At 39.3% G+C, this 16303-nt stretch overlaps 1 long non-coding RNA gene across 6 annotated transcripts in view; it reads right to left on the reverse strand.

Annotated features, from left to right (window-relative positions):
• Positions 1-16303, reverse strand: part of LOC117678220 (uncharacterized) — a 68167-nt gene that overhangs the window by 15991 nt on the left and 35873 nt on the right. For 5 of the 6 annotated variants that reach the window (XR_015728577.1, XR_015728576.1, XR_015728574.1 and 2 more), the window contains one exon: positions 8558-8730. This is a non-coding gene — a long non-coding RNA (uncharacterized LOC117678220). Of the gene's footprint in view, positions 1-8557; positions 8731-13574; positions 13701-16303 lie in introns of all 6 variants that reach the window. The other variant, XR_015728575.1, reaches the window with a different exon arrangement.

Genomic DNA, 16303 nt, shown 5'->3' on the forward strand with positions numbered 1-16303 from the left:
TTCTGATACAATGTGATATTGACTACTGAATTTAGATTCAGTCATGTATCACTCATGACAACATTTCTGTATTTCCAAAACTCATGTTTTCCCCTCAAACTGGAGTCCAGATCACAAGATATTTGAGATCTTATCAAATGTATAAGCTATTCAACCGGATACAACAAACATTATATAAAGAAATGGAATGGACTAGACAAACACAATTATGAAAAAAAACTATGCATTTTCAAAGATAGAGGCACACTCTTCATATAGATTAATTGAACCCCATTTAGGCATTAAGAAACTCAGGATCAAGGCATTACTACCAGTTAACATACATCAACAGGATGGATGGATGGACAGACAGACAGATTTACACATGATAGAATTTTGTGGTGGTTCTCTTCCTTTCTCTGAAACTGATTGCAGTTGGTGTTGGGTAGGAACATCACTCCTTAGGCCCTTCCAATGTGGGGTGCATCAAATTTTATTCCCTCCCAAACTCCTTTTCAATGTCTACATGAAACTTTTGGCGAGGTCATCTGCTGGTTTGAGATTCAGTAATCTCGGTATGCTGATGATACCTTTAGACCCCTAACTAGTCAAGTGAGAACACCAAGAGTCTGCTCCAATAGCAGGAAGCTGAGTGGATTTGGATGAGGAGTAACCAACTCTGAGTCAATTCTACAAGACCAAGTAACTGTGGGTGTTTGGATCACCCAAATCTGTGGATATTCCATCTTTGATCTTGGATGGGGGTGGGGGACACTCCTCTCTTCAAGGCTGGTTGACAAGGAATTCAAAATGCACACTGTGGATCACTCATAAAGGCTAGCCAAACATAGAGGATATGTCAAGTCCCGCATAAATATTTATATTGTAAAAAAATGCTAACCTGAATGAAAGCATATTGCATCTATTTTCTTCTATTATGCTTTTAAGGATTTGCTGCAATACATTTATTAAGAGAAAAGGAAGTATGTAAGGTTAAGTGTGTGTCAGCAAGTCAGAAAGGCAATGAGCATGACCAACAAAATAGCCTTATAAGTGGTTGATATATGAATCTTGCATTATGTTTGCACAAATTACAAATATTGTAATCCAGGCTTGTGCACTGAATCCTGCTGAAACCCTGTCCTCTCTCTCCTTCCCTCCCTCCCTCCCTCCCTCCCTCTGTCTCCCTCTCTCTCTGTCTCATCTCTCTTCTATCTCTACCTCTCATCTATCATATCTCACTCTCTCTTATCCATCTATCTATCATCTGTCTTTCCGTCCATCCGTCCATCCATCCATCCATCCATCCATCCATCCATCCATCCATCCATCCATCTGAGCAGGATTCAGTTGTGGAAAACTTCAGGGGGATAGAGGGAAGGATTGCAAATGCCCTTTCATGTACCATACTGTATCTTTTAACCTCCATGTTTAGGCTAAATAGCTGCCAAGGACTAACAAGTGATTTGCAGATAATGCTTTATACAATAAAAGATTATTCCACAATGTGCTAATTAGATTGCTAGGTAGCCAGAATTTCCAGTAGCTAGAATTCATGGGTAGGCTATTGTTTGCTTTAATACTTTAAGAATCACTGCATAATTCTGAGACTGAATGAAATAATGACATAGCCAATTGTTTATGCCTGGAAGTTATTTCATATCAATAAGTATTATGTTTATATTGTATATGCATATCTACTTAACAGGAGGAATTATGAGTTGTTTGACCTTCATATTCACTTGAAGCCTGAAAATATTAATTGAAACACACTGTATCAGATATTAACTGTACCTAGGATCCCAAAGAGGCTATGAAAAAATTAAGCTTGAAACATCAGATTAGCATAGGATTCTCTACTAACCTATTATACCACCAAAGAAATTGACCATGCTGGTTGTAAGACGACAGGGACTGCTGTCAACAACTCTTTAGACAGCAGGGAAGGAGGGAGGGAGGGAGAATTTGGAATTTCTTCCATTCTGCAGAGTTAAGAAAATTCCAAGCTTGGTCTTGTTAGAGTCTTGCTTTTTTTTTCTCTTTACACTGTATCTTCCACCTACATGACCAAAAAGTAATCTTCTAGAAGTGGAAAGCATTATTATTAGTTTGAGCCATGGTGGCACAGTGGTTCGAATGCAGTATTGTAGGCTGATTCTGCTCACTGCCAGGAGTTCAATCCTGACCGGCTCAGGGTTGACTCACCCGTCCAGCCTTCCGAGGTTGGTAAAATGAGGACCCTGATTGTTGGGGGCAATATGCTGATTTAGTAATCTGCTTAGAGAGGGCTGTAAAGAACTATGAAGCAGTCTAAGTGCTTTTGCTATTTAAATCCAGGAAATAGTGAGGAACTTAGATCTGGAAGAAGTAGGGAAAACAAGTAACCAAGTAAAGATTTTATCTTCAAGTTATTGCTTTGGCTGTTCCCCTTTAAAAAAAAAATTAGGAACATTATGTGACTAAATCTGAGAATCCATTAATTCAGTGCCACCTCTTTGATTTTAAACCTCTGCTGTCTATAGACTTATACTGATTTCCCACTCATCCCTATACTGGGAGAATAGCACCTGCGAGTCCATCTGAGGGTACTGAAAGCATCTATAAAACAGCAAAGCAAACTACTGCCAGATATAAGAACCGGATGTGAGCATTCATCAGCATTTTCAGTGGGTGGCGAATCTGACTTGTCAGTTTACATTACAATCAGCTATGCAAAATATATTTTACAGCATGAATAACCAATATGTGTGCTTTTATACATTCTGTACATTTTTCTGAAGGTCCCAGCAAAGATTTTGCATTTAATAAATATTGGGAAATAAAAAGATTTATGTAGCTTTTTTTTTTCCCGGTCTGTATTTCCATGAGTGCTGCAGTGAATATTTCTTCTGCATTGTTTCCAATTATTCTGATTCTCACTGACAGAAAACAAATTGCTTTCAAATGGCTAGCTAGGCTATAGTTAAATGCCTCCTATGAAATATGTATATACATGTTCCAGGTATTAGAAGAGTGATACAAGAGTGTCTGAAAAAAAAACAAAAAAAACCAAAACAAAAACAAATTGAATTCAGTGGATTAAGAATCAGGAAACAGATGGATTCTAAAATGAAATAGGCTTAATAGCAGCTGCATGTATGTATGGGTATATGTTTGTGTGTATGTAGACACACACACACACACACACACACACACACCTTCAGCAAGCCCACTAGAGCAAAAGATGACATGCTAGGGTAGCTTTGAGAAGAGCACATGGTATATACAGCCCATTATACCAGCCAAACATGCTTGACCTTTACTCATCTCTGCTCAGTTGCTAAGCAATGTGGAAAAAGCAGACAGGTTTAATTAGGTCTATACCCTAAATGACCCAGTTAGTATAAATGTATAATGCACAAAAAAAATTAACATTTGATTTGTACTTTCTTCCAGGGTTTCTGCTACATTTTTAAGCATAGTTACATAATCTGTATCCCAGGGGTTGCCTGAAGCTCACCAATATGGCTCAATTGTTCTCCAAATTCTCAGAAAACTCCCTCCCCCCACATACTCCGTCTTGCCTTCTTCATATGTGCTGTACATATAGGTAATCCTCAGATTAAGACTGCAATGGAGCCTGCCATTATTGTCACAGCCTCACTTAATGGCCCCAACTTCCTGATCCCCCTGACGGGGTGGTTAAATGCTACCCATACTTTGGGAAAAGCAGAATAGACTGCTTTATTGCTCAGCCACTTGGTACAATACAAGAAGCGGCTGCCATATTCTGAGCGACCACAATTCAATGCAGCTGCTTGGAAAATGGTGGCTGCTTCCAGGACCAGCAAAAAGTAGTCCATCCCTAATCCAAGTTCTGGAGATCTTTGAAAGGTAATTGAGGAAGGTGTGGGACCTGGTGGAGTGGAAAGCAGGTCTGCATGGACCTGGTGTGGAGGGATCGGGGAAGATCGGCTGGGTGTGCTGAAGCAACCCTACAGTCAGGTGTAAGGGTGAACAGCCAGGGAGATGCTGCAGCAGCTATAACTTCAAGACCAGGTCCTAAATAGCTTTGAGGGGGAGGGAAATTCCGCCATATAATTTTGAATGGCTGCTAAGTGACCGGTCATAAGTTGAGGACTACCTGTATGCCACTGAAGGATCAGAGAAGGTGGACTGCACGAGGTTTTGCAGAAACTTGCTGCTTTCATTAGAAGTGTACAAAAAAGGGATAGATTTTGCATCACAATACCACAAGCTACTTTCATTATTCTGTCTTCCTTTGCTCCCTCACCCCAACCAGGAAACATTACTGAGGGCAGAGAACAATACTGGAGCAAGGAACAGATGAACAAGCCTACACACAGTTTATGGATCAATCAAGCTGAGGCTAGGCTAAGCAGGGACTTTACATTGTTTCCAGCAGCTACCTGCCATTCTCCTGTGGCACACCAAATTTATGATCTTGGTGTTAGGTGACTAATGACAGCAATAGCATTTAGACTTATATACCACTTCACAGTGCTTTACAACCATCTCTAAGCAGTTTACAGAGTCAGCATATTGCCTCCAACAATCTGGGTCCTCATTTTACCCACCTCAGAAGGATGGAAAGCTGAGTCAACCTTGAACCTGGTGAGATTCGAACTGCCAAATTGCAGGCAGCCGGCAGACAGCAGAAGTAATCTGCAGTACTGCATTCTAACCACTGTGCCACCGTGAATCAGATAGATGATAGATGAATAGACGGACAGACAGACTGATAGATGGACAGATAGATATAAAGGCTGCAGGATACGAAGTATAGCAAATGCGTGAGAAAAAAATATTTATTTTGCAGGATGATGTTCCTGCAAAGTCTCAGGCCAGTAGAAAGTCTTGGGAACAGAAATACCTCTTGCTGCATTTTAAATAAGGTTCTGTAGCACTTTGGATGTAAAGGTTAAAAGATATGGTAGGGAAGGGAGATTTAAAGCAGCCACATCTTTTTCTGGGTACAAGCAGCTCTTCTTTCATGTTTGGTTGAAGAAGCTGCAGATGGGTTCTACATTGTGCTGATAGGATCTACATTTATGCTCTGAGGTGCCCTAAAAAGGATTTTGCCTTAAAACCTAAAACGTTGCAGAATCCTAGCATTTGTGCTTGAGCCTGGCAGTCTTTTATAGCAGCTGTCAGCTAATCCTATGCAGCTCATAAGCATTCCAGGCCATAACTTTGTGAGCCTCTGCCTAGCTCCTGTAGTTCTGGATTACCCTGTGGGCTTTTTCAGTGCCAATTCAGCAAAATGGATATAGATATTTTCCTGCCTACTGATCCCATTCTAGTTGTCTATTTGTTATCTCTTTTCTCCATCTTGGATTGGCAAACTAAGGCAATAATATGAAATGTTTGAATATCTATATACTGTATGTCTTCGGTGTGTAAACAAATATGTATGGAAGATATATTTGTTCTTTTGATTCACAGAGATCTCGCAAATATGTCTGGAAGATTTTTTCTTTCGATTCACAGAGATCTGTATGTGTTGTGGCCCATCAGCGGCCTGTGCAGCTAGTAGCTGATTCCGACAGTGAGGAGGCTGGTGTGGTGCTGAGCCAGCAGCCTGTGCAGCTGGCACCCAAGTTAGACAATGAGGAGGCTGGAGAAGAAGTGGTGCCAGAAGTGGGGATTCAACCAGGACCTTCAGAACTTCAGAACCTACAGAAGCTCCTATAAGTGAAGAGGCACAGGCGTGCAGAGCTGCCAAAAGGCAGGAGTGGCTCCTCAGGAGGTCTCCTCGAGAGTAAGGCTTGGGGTTAATTGGCCACTCCCTTAGCTTATTTAAGGAAGGACAACGACTGAGGCAATTTGCAGGGAACAACTTTGTTCACTCTCCTTCGCATCTGGATCTTAGTTCTCTTATCAGTTTCCTGCAAATTGCTTCTGGGCTTTCTGCCAACCATAGTAAGATTACGATTGTTTATTCTTTGGATTCTTGTAGGCTGTTAAGAAAGTTAATTAATTAAAGTTAATTTGTTTGAAAAAGACTGATTTAATTTAGTAAACTAAGGTTTGTACATACTTTGTGTGTGCTGCCTTCTTTGGGGTCTGTAGCTGGGGCAGAACAGTATGTATGTCCATGTGCATTAAAACTGAGCAGTTATATCATAACATTGAATATAGAGTAGGCTATGCAATGTTTCATATTTGAGAGGGAAAGAATGCTTAGGAAAAAAAACCCATCTAGAACTCTTTAAAGCAGCTAGATCCTACATCAGGATCACATGGATAGCCCATATGGTTGGTTTAAGGAGCTGCAGGTAGTGTCTCAAAAGTATGTTTTTGCCTCTGGCTACGAAGTGTAGCAGAGCATTTAATTAAATTAATTAATACAACAAAAATTGTTCCCATCTTGCATTTTAAAGCACTTTGAATTTTGTTTCTCTTTTGCAATGCAGTCCTAACATGGTTGAAAAACTGACATGACTTTCCACTTGATAAATTTTCTGCATCCTTCGCCTAAGGCAGTTTTGTTTAATTAAGGCAACAAGTATAAAATATCCAAGATAAAAGGTGAGAGGGATATCTTTTGGATTTCTTTTTGATATCCAAAGAAAATTCTTAATGTTTGTTTTTCTTCCAATTGGCCCTGGGCATTATTTTAATCTAGAATTTAATATGAATTTTAGAAATTCTATTCGTCTGAATGAACTTTGGTAAAAATGCAAGGCTGCAGATGTTTGTTGGTGCAATAGTTTTGTTGTTGTTATCTGGAACTCCTTAGCTTTTAGATAGAATTGGGGAGCAAAATGTTTTATCAAGACCTTAACCTTTCCATGATCGCAGTTCCATCATTCCCAATCAACTTAGTATGTTCAAGATGCTTGAAATCTGAGCAAGTATATTTCAATTAAGTTTCCTATGATATGATTGGTGCTTTATTTCAGTGAAAAATCCCATGGATTAATGTGCCCTCAAATCTCTGTAAGCTGCTTTTCCTAAAACATGCTTTATAGGGATAATTCATAAAATTGCATGGGATACAACATTAATAATTGCTGGAAAGATGAACTGCATTGTTCTGATGTGTCCTTCCAGATCTTTATGCAAGCAATCTGGGTAAAACTGAAAAGAAATTCAAAATATCGTAGGCCTATTTTAAACTACAAATGAAAGTCATGAAAATAAAATCATTTGCTGCTTTTAAGAAGGATATTCCAGCAGGGTTCATCCTGCACTGCTTTCCATCTTGCTTAAGCATGTATGAAATGGAGATTTAAGTTCGAATCAACATTTTCAGTATTATTTAAAAAAAACCTTGCACTACAGATTTGGAAAATGGTTTGTGGGTCCATTACAGAGAACTATTTCTGCATGTTGTAATGTAATCACAGTTAAACATGAAAGTCTAGGCTTTCTCCTCATTTTTACACAATAATGTATACCATTCTAGTGCAAAATGCACATATGAATTTGTTAAATATTAAAGCATATTTAATATTTAGGAGGACCTTTCCTATTTGCTTTTCAAGATGAATCTCTACATTATTGTTATCATTAATTCATATACATATAAAACTTTCTGATTAGTTGCTCAAGGATAAGGTCACACCTTTCACCTTGGGCAAGTGTGAGTTTAAACTGTTTGGTACTCAAAGTGGAGCTACAATCCAATTGTCTTTTGGAATTCTCTCCCAAAGCCATTAGCAGAGAAGCTGGTAAAAAAAAAAAACTGAACTTCTAGGAGAAATTCTTTGTTGCTTTAGGGGGAAAAAAACTAACATTACTTCTAAGAAAGACCAACAAATGGAGTTTCCTCATTAAAGCTCTCTTGGGATTAATTTGGGAAACTAGAGATGATTATAAAATGAAAGAGGAGAGTCACATACATCCTTGATTACTCAACCAAGTTCAAGAATACCACGCTTGATCTCTGAAAGTTTCTCTAAAAATAACACTATCTTATCTTTTGAAATAATTTCCATAGCAAATTTTCTTCCATCAAATAAATAAGAACTGACCAACAACAAAGAAGCAAACAATGATGCAGAATTGCTCTGCCCAGCATTAATATTGCTAAAACTTTAGGTCACATCTGATCCTAGAAGTTTCAGATGTCTCTTGAGAATTTCCTAAAATTGCTATGAGATTTTAAAGTTTAATGTGGCAAGGCAATGCTATTAAACACATGGAGAATAATCAGGTCATCTATAATTAAGTACATTAAATTAAATTAAATTAAGCTTTTGTCTTATTGCTATCCATTTTTTTTGTCCTGATCCCTGTGACTTTTTGGAATGCACCCCTGGCATACCATTAAAAACCAATAATACTCTGAGCCTAAGAAGCATTTTAGGCTACTTTTCTCTACCTTTTCACTGATTTCAAGCCTTTGTATTTTTTTGCTGAAAGAAATAATGTTTCTGTGCTCAGATCTGCTTTGGGTGCTATTTTCAGAAGTAGTAAGTTCCATTTCCAAACCTTGTGCAAACAGTTTAAACTTTTAAGACATAGCAAGAACTTGCTAATTACTAGTTACTACTAGTTAATAGTCCTCAATTTATAACAATCATTCAAAGTTACAGTGGTATGGAAAAAAGTGACTTACAACCAGACTTACAATTTATGACCACTGTATGTTCGTATAATTATGTGATCAGGCTTAGGATGCTTAGCAACCAGCACATGTTTACAATGTTTGCAGTATCCTGTCGTCATGTGATCATCATTCATGATTTCCCAGCTGGCTTCCAACAAGTAAAATCAACGGGGGAAGTGGGATTCACTTAACAACTGTGGAAATAAAGGTTGTAAAATCAGATATGACTCATTTAACAGTCACTTTTTTCCAGTCCTAATTCTGATTGTAAGTCAAAGACTACATACAGTATATATCCATTCATGGAAGGTCCATCATGTACAAAAGTAAAACTTCCTTTGTTGAGATTTTGATTGATTATGTGGCGTCCAGTCATTTTCATTTCTTAGTGACCTCATAGAAAGAGGGTTAATTCAGCTGGTCCAGTGGTGGGTTTCAAACTTTTTTACTATCGGTTCTGTGGGTGTGGCTTGGTGGGCGTGGCATGGCTTGGTGGGCGGGGTTTGGTGGGCATGGCAGGGGAAGGTTACTGCAAAATCCCCATTTCTTCCCGATCAGCTGGGAGTAGGGAGGCAGAGAATAGATGGGGGCGTAGCCAGTCAGAATAATTACTACCGGTTCTCTGAACTACTCAAAATTTCCACTACCAGTTCTCCAGAATTGGTCAGAACATGCTGAAAGCTACCTCTGAGCTGGTGCACAGGTTGTCCTGGCTGCCATGTAATACTTTTTATTTTTATTTTATTTTTCAATTTATATACTGCCCTTCTCCCTGAGGACTCAGGGCGGTGCACAGCCAGAATTAAAAACATGAAATACAAATATTAAAAACAATTAAAATCTATATAAATTTGGCCCAAAATTTAAAAAACCACAAACCAATTAAACATTTAAAAATTTTAAAAAATTTCTTCCTAAACCAGCCCGGCTTGCTGGAAAAAGTGAGTTTTAAGGGCACGGCGGAAGGCACTGAGGTCTTGGATTCTCCTTATCTCTGGGGGCAGCTGATTCCAGAGGGTAGGTGCCCCCACAGAGAAGGCTCTCCCCCTGGGGGTCACCAGCCTACATTGTTTGGCTGATGGCATCCTGAGGAGGCCCTCTCTGTGGGAGCGCACGGGTTGCTGGGAGGTCGTCGGTAGCAGCAGGCGGTCTCAAAGATAGCTAGGCCCTATGCCATGGAGCACTTTAAAGGTGATAACCAACACCTTGAAGCGCACCCGGAAGACCACCGTGAGCCAGTGCAGCTCACGCAGGAGTGGTGTTACATGGGAGCGCCATGCTGCTCCCATCACTACCCGCGCTGCTGCGTTCTGGACCAGCTGGAGCCTCCGGGTGCCCCTCAAGGGGAGCCCCATGTAGAGAGCATTGCAGTAGTCAAGGCGAGAGGTGACGAGGGTGTGAGTGACTGTGCACAGGTTACTGTTCTTGGTTATAAAGCCCTGTGTGGCATAGGGCCTAGGATACCTGAGAGACCACTTATCTCCAAATGTTTCTACCCACCCAGTATGTTACAGCAGAGTTGGTGTGTTTCAGGTCTCCTCATTAAGGCTCCTGTGGAACCTAGAAAGCATGCCCTATGGAATAACACCCTCCTAAAATTAAGGACTTCATCATCTCTCCTAGACTTCTACAAATCTTTGTAAACCTGGTTTTGATCTCAGGCCTGGGGTTGACATTTGTTACTTGTTATTTGTTGTTTTGGCTTGTAGATTTTGTTATTAGAGCATGTTAGTCTTGCCTGTTGATTTAACATTTTTAGTAGCTTTTGTGTCTCTTTCAGTTTTGTGCGCCACATAGGATCTAGAGATGGGTGTCCAATAAATTTAAGTAAATTTAAAATAAATCTCCATGATGATCTCTCTATAATCTATTCTTTCAAATCTCCCGATGGTGTAGTCAGGTCCATAGTGAGTTCATCTGCATTAGACCATCACCAGAGAGCTGAGTCTTCTCATGATGTGTCCAAAATAGCATAATTTGACCTTGAGGGAGAATTCTGGGGTGACATTTGTTAAGAACCTAATCTTAATATTGTTGACATTTAGTATCACCAACTCAGTAGTTTCAGGCAGGAATTTTTCCAATGCTCTCTGGAAAGGCTGTGGATTGAACCTGGACTTTTCTGTTTCAAAATAAGTGTTTTCCTACTAAGCTTACATTCATACTGATCAAACTAACCAAAATTAAGGCAAGTCCGATTAAGTAAGGAGAAACTCCTCAATCTGCAGCTATGCTTAATATAATAACATTGGCTGCTGATACTGTATTTTTAGATGTTCTAATGAATATACAGGAGTATTGATAAAATGGGGATTCTTTTGTTATAATACAATATGCCATTGTAACTATACATAGACAGGAATTGATTTTGAGCTTTGTAAATTTAATAATCTCATGTAACATACGGTAGTTAAGAGATATATTCAGATTGGCTTCAACTTCTTTTATTGGTCATTATTACTGAATAACAGGATGTGTTTACTGAAAAACTGGCTAATGAAATAGCTTTGACTGACCTCCATGAAAATACTCTTTTTGTGAGGAAATATTTAAAAAGTTTATTTCCATCCTACTATAGAGATAATAATTGTTAATAGTGAATAAACTCAATACCCTAATTGATTACTCAGAGGAAAAAAACAATTGAAAGAAAGCAAGTCAGGAAAGAAATCTGGCATTGCTTGATTAATCTGATCAAAGATAAATCCTTTCTAAAACCAAATTCTTGCTTTAAAGGAATCAACATCTTTATAAGATGTTGTACATATACTGATAGATGCCTCTTCTTCTTCTTGTTGTTGTTGTTGTTTTTGTTAGTCATGAAGTCATGTCCAACCCATCGTGACCCCATGGACTATGTTCCTCGAGGCCTTCCTATCCTCTACTATCCTCCAGAGTCCATTTAGGCTCACGCCGACTGCTTCAGTGACTTCATCCAGCCACCTCATTCTCTTCCGTCCTCTTCTTCTTTTGCCCTCAATCGTTCCCAGCATTAGGCTCTTTTCCAGTGAGTCCTTCCTTCTTATTAGGTGGGCAAAGTATTTGAGTTTCATCTTCAGGACCTGGCCTTCTAAAGAGCAGTCAGGGTTGATCTCCTCTAGGACTGACTTGTTTGATCGCCTTGCAGTCCAAGGGACAGTCCAAGTCTTCTCCAGCACCATAGTTCAAAGACCTCAATTCTTTGGTGCTCAGCCTTCTTTATGGTCCAATTTTCACAGCCATACATTGCAACTGGTAAAACCATAGCCTTGACTATATGCCTTTACTATGTGAAATAAGGCACATCGGAAAATAGTTCATTTGGAGAATGACAGATTGCATTTTTAAATTCACTTTTAAAATTAGTTACTAGAAGAGACATTAGTTCCCAAACCAAAACATTGCACAGATCTGTTCAAAGTCATTTTCCCTCCAAATGTGCTGGATTTCTTACTTTTAGAAAGGACTTTTGGACCAGCTGACGGCTTCTTTTTCCTAATTAAGACTGGGTATAGCAAAGTAGCCTGGGGAAAAGCAACCTGCGCCTTCCATGCTCCGTAACTTCACATATTCTATGATTCCATGTTAAGTACAGAGAACGAAGTTCATTGCAGAAATACCTGCAAATACCTTCTAGAAGAAAAAGATGTCTTTTCAAAGGTAGCTAGGAATTATGAGGCAAATCACACCTTCTTGCCTTTTTTTCTCCTTATTTGGTTAGATCTGGGGTCCCCAACAGTAGTGGGTTCCACTTACCTTCACTCCAGTTTGGAAACAGGAGCGTGTGTGTGCACTTGCTTCACTCGCATGTGGCACTTTTGTGCATGCACAGAACCTTCTGCGCATGCCCAGACCACCCATGATGACGTCCGGGTGGGTGGGTGGAGCCTCCCGCCGCCACCCCTACTGGTTTGCCCGAACCGGTAGAAACCCAGCACTGGTCCCAACCCTGGGCCATGGCCCACTACCAGGCCACAGCTTGTTCAAAACCAGGCCACAGGAGAAATGGGTAAGCATGTGCACACGAAGCTCCACTCACGTGAACGGAGGGTCCTTGCGCTTGCTTGTGAAGTTCCATTTGTTTGTGCAAATAGAGCTTTGCTGGTGAGTGCCCTCCACTCAAGTGCCCTCCGCTCATGCAAGTGGAGCTTTGCACACTCGTGCAAGTGCCTGTCGCTCATAGAAGTGGAGTTTCATGCACAAGCGCAAACACCCTCTGCTCACACGTGAAGCTCCATTTGCACAAGGAAAGGGCACACGCATGCCATCACACAAATAGACCTGTGTGTATCTGTGCGCTTGCCACTCACACGCCACCCCTACGCCAGGCCGGGCCACCAAGCTGGAAAAGTTGGGGACCACTGGGTTAGATCATGGAATGCTCTATTAAACTACTGGCCCGAAGAAACTTCTTGGGTGAGAAGTGAAATGTTTTCAAAGAAAATAATAATAATAAAGGCCAGTTGCCTTTTAGAAAAAACACTTTTGGGACAACCATGACCTGATTGATTGAGAATATCCGTAGGCATTCATTCTATTAAACAGGAACAGATATTCAGTATATTTATACATCCTAAATGAATCTATTTCTTTACATTTGATATTCATCAACTTACTCAGGAATTTGATTATGCACATTTATGAAATATGGTAAAAAGAGGAATAAAATACATTGTTTATATTATAAGCTGGAAATAAAGCAAAAGGCAACTAGTGTCATCATTTTTAGAGGTGCAGTCAGTCATCTAGAACTTATAGATCCCTTTTTAAAAAAATTCTCTTTCTTTTTTTGAATTGTCTTCCCATTGAGCATGTTCTGTCTTTACCGGGCTGTTTTCCTAACTGATTTATTGACTTTTTTCCCCTGCTTCTGCAAATCTGTTTCTCCAAGTCTGTTAATATTCCCTGTTGTGTATGGGTTTGACTACATCAGAAGCAGCATAAAGAAATCTTACTGAATTGAATTGGAATTTATACTAAGCAAGTACAGAATTAAGTTGCTACCGAAATGAATTTGGAACTTGATGCCTGACACAAATTCCTATCATCTGCATTGTACCTTTTTAGTTAAACTTTTGGTTTGAGTTCTGCTAGGCAATTATCTTTCACTGTTGATGTGGGAAGATGGATTATTTTCCAATCAGTAATTCAAGTAAAGGAGCAGCCAGCCAGTCAACCTGTACTACTGGAAAAAAAGAAATGTGTTATGTGTGTGTTTCCTATAACATCTTTAGCAATACAAAAAATTGCATGTTTTTTCCCCCTGATCTGATGTTTTAAATGACTTTCTTCAGATCATCTTCTTACCCAGCAAAGTGTGAAATCCTCTGTTAATTCCTGCAGAATAGAATTTCTGCTTCACACAGAGACTTGAATGATGGGATGGGAATAGATTGAAGGCAGGAAACTCCCCACCCTTCACCTACTTTGGCAGTTGTGAATATAACAGGATCATTTTGCTCAAGCCAAGTGAATGCTCTTAATCAATCATAAAGTCATTAAAGGCTGTTAAAAGGAAATAACTTGATTTGATTTTGGACAACTCCTACATGTGCCCTTGGATGTGAGCAAAGGCACATTCGTGAGTTAATTAAGGACAAACCAGCAAACATTTTAACACCCTTTAATGACTACTGTTACAGGATTTATCGGAGTTACAAGTGAAAATGACAGATAAAATGCTAGACATTCTTTAAAAAGTGTTTAACTATATAAAAGTTTATTTCGGCCTTGAGATCAGAACAGAGGTGGTATTCAGCAGGTTCTGACCAGTTCTGGAGAACCGGTAGCAGAAATTTTGAGTAGTTCGGAGAACCGGTAAATACCACCTCTGACTGGCCCCACCCACATCGATTCTCTGCCTCCCAAGTCCCAGCTGATCGGGAGGAAATGGGGATTTTGCAGGAACCTTCCCCTGGAGTGGGGTGGGAATGGAGATTTTACAGTATCCTTCCCCTGCCGCACCCACCAAGCCATGCCATGCCATGCCATGCCACACCCACAGAACTGGTAGTAAAAAATGTTGAATCCCACCACTGAATCAGAGGTTCCAAACCTATGAGAATTGGTAGGAGGGGAAGGAATATTTGTTTTAACTTGTAGCAAAACAATCTCAATGGCGGTCAAAGGTATTTTTAATTTATTTTTATCTGTCTATTTTTTTTTTTACAAATAACTCAAGGCAGTGATCACACCTAATACTCCTTCCTTTTCCTATTTCCTCCACAACAGGTGTAAAGAGAGTGACAGGCCAAAAGTTATCCAGTTGACTTTTGCAGCTAAGGTGGAAGTAAAACTCAGTCTTCTGGTTTCTAGCCTCATGCCTGAGCCACTAGAGCAAACCTATATAGAGCAAACCTATATTTCCTCCTTATCTTTAGATATATTTTATTTATTTAATCGATGTGTACAACTGTCCATTTCAAGATATAACTCCGGGTAGAAGTAAAGTTAAAAACATACCATCCATCCATAAATTAAAATGCATAACAGCCAAAGAAAACATTACAATAATCAGTGCTTATAGTAGTGGCCAAAATTATGGAAACCTTTTGGGAAAAGTGTATTTTTGTAAGTTTGATGACTAATAGCACAATATATATATATTTTTGGAGTTTCAAGATAATCATATTCCACTGCTGGAATGGCCTGGCAATAGCCCAGATCTTAACCCAATTGAAAATCTATGGAGCCGACTAAAGAAACTTGTTAGTCAGAAGCGACCCAGCAATAAAACCCAGTTAATAGAAGCGATCATTCAATCTTGGTTTCACATTATAACAGCTGCAGAATTAAAAGACTTGGTTCACTCCATGGGAAGACGTTGTAAGGCCATAATTCATGCTAAAGGTTACCTAACTAAGTATTAACTAACATGGTGATAATTTTTGTATATCTCATTTTTTCTATGGTGATAATTTTTGTATATCTCATTTTTTTCTACGTGTTTCACTTTTCTCCTTTATACTATAACTACTATTCTAATAGCAAATCCTTCATAAAAGTTATTGCCTTACATTCTTGATTAAATTATCTTTCAATTGATATATAATTTCATGGTACTACTCCGAAAAAAGTGGTGCTATTGGCTAGTTTTAGAAAATACACTTTTCCCAAAAGGCTTCCACAATTTTGGCCACTACTGTAATACAGACAAGAGATAGATCCTTTCACACATTCAGGGCCCCAGGCCCAGGCTCAGAATCAGTTCTTTAAGGACTTAGAAAAGACTAGCAGAATCAGGCCCATCCTGACTTCCATAGGTCAGGCACTAATGCTGAAAAGGCATACCAACTAACATTCCTTAGCTGAAGCATTCTCATCCTGCTGGATCAGATTGGATGGATAAGAACAACTAGAGAGAGACAATCTCTCAAGTTTATTTATTTATTTATTTATTGGTTCGATTTATATTCCGGTTAACATATTTGGGATGAATGAAGTGATAAAGAAAAAGAATGAACCAAACTCTTAATTAAACCTCCATTTGATTACCATATTTTTCGAAGTATAAAACGCACTAGAGTATAAGACACACCTTAGCTTTTGGAGAGGAAAATAAGAAAAAAGCTGATTGGCAGGTGGATCAGTCTCCAAGAATACCCCCAATCAGCTGTTCCCAGAGGTGAATTTTAGCAACAGATTCCTTGGTTGTGAGCTCTGTGCCTTGCTTTTTTTTTTTTTTTTTTTGCTTTTTTTTCTGCCTCTGAAACTTCTGAAACTCTGTTTCAGAAAAAAGCTTCCTTTTCTGCCTCTGAAAGCCTCTGAAACAAAGCTTCAGAAAAAAAG

Source organism: Pantherophis guttatus, chromosome 6 (assembly GCF_059756535.1).
Source record: "Pantherophis guttatus breed Tessera chromosome 6, ASM5975653v1, whole genome shotgun sequence".
Taxonomy (NCBI): Eukaryota; Metazoa; Chordata; class Lepidosauria; order Squamata; family Colubridae; genus Pantherophis; species Pantherophis guttatus.